Source organism: Etheostoma cragini, chromosome 3 (genome assembly GCF_013103735.1).
Source record: "Etheostoma cragini isolate CJK2018 chromosome 3, CSU_Ecrag_1.0, whole genome shotgun sequence".
In the NCBI taxonomy this organism is placed as follows: Eukaryota; Metazoa; Chordata; class Actinopteri; order Perciformes; family Percidae; genus Etheostoma; species Etheostoma cragini.
The window spans coordinates 30,126,498-30,128,071 of NC_048409.1; positions in this window are offsets into that span (position 1 = coordinate 30,126,498).

A 1,574-nucleotide genomic window follows, 5' to 3' on the forward strand; every position below is an offset into this window, starting at 1 on the left:
AACCCGTTACTAGCATGGGGTACCTAATAAAGTGGCCGGTGAGTGTATATATATATATATATATATATATACACACACGGTATATAGTGTTTTTCCTTATTTGTAGAGTCTTTTAACAACTCCGACATTAGGTCAGTGAGGTGGGACCAGGGAAGAACTCACTTGGATAAGTAAGTGTTAATATGAAGTGTTAATATGAAGTGTTAATTTGAAGTGTTAATGTGTTGTGTTAATATGATAAGAATCAATGTCCACAATCGGTCTGCATGTGGGAGCTGGGACCCATGTATTATCCAGACGGCCTGCTCACCATAGCCCAAACATACAGTCCAACTCATCTGCTTCTTGTTCCAAAGACAATGCTCCACCCAGTGCTCCAACAGGAAACTACAGAATAACTAATATCAATCAATATAACGTGGTATATCAACAAAACACAGTTGTATAATGGCTCCAACACATCACCTTACCTACACTGGACAGGTTTTATACACCTTATGCATATTGATTTGTTTTCTTTACTTCCTAATAGTAAAACAGTAAAAAAATTAAAACACTAAAATAATTATAAACTCCAAAAGACGAACTCTGCATGAATCTACTTTTGGTGATTTAAAGAAAAACTTTTGCTTTTTTTCCTGCTTTTTCAAAACGACCTTTTCATCTGTTTTATTAAGGTAGAGGATGTCACATCATATAGTTTTAATATGATATAGTATATATAATATGGTATAAATATAACATAGTATATTTAAAATAGTATATATTTAAATGAAAAAATTACAGTCAAAAGGTAAATCATTTAATAAATGTATTTCCTTTTAGTTATACAAGCAAAGCTTTTAGTTGCCAGATAACATGTTAAGTTACCTTTTCCCCCCAAAGAGCAGATCTCTACATACGATGCGTATTTTGGACATTTGCAGTCCGTACAGTAAAGGGTTGATGAGTGGTTGGCATGTAAGCCAGTACAATGACAGAAAAATACGCAACATATTGGGTAAATAGTTCATATTAAACCTGCTCTGTATTAATTCAAAGAAAGCTCCAAAGGAAAAATTGAGCAGGGACAAAAGGTGAGGTGTGCAGGTACTGAGAGCTTTCTGTCTGGTCTGTCTAGAACCAGAAAAACACACTTTAAGGATCCTCATGTAGGAGAAAAGAATTAAGATTATAAGACCAAAGATTAGGGTAAATATATTAACAAGTCCATAAATGTTATTGGCTGTTGTATCAGAGCAGGCTAGCTTGACAACACTATAGTTGTCACAGTACACTTTGTTAATGATGTTTCCACACAGCTGTAAAGGAACAGTCATAACAGATGCTGTCAGTGTACTCACAAATAAAGGGTACAACCATGTCAGAGCAATAAGCAGGGTAATCTTTTTAGATGTCATACGTGTGTGATATTGTAGAGGATAACAGATAGCAAGATATCTGTCATAAGACATGATGGCTAAGGTCCAAAATTCTCTAGATCCATAAGAGTGCAAACAGAAAATCTGCAGGAAACAGAAGAGAGCAGAAACAGTGTGAATGTCAGAGAGGATCTGAACCAGAAGGAATGGAAA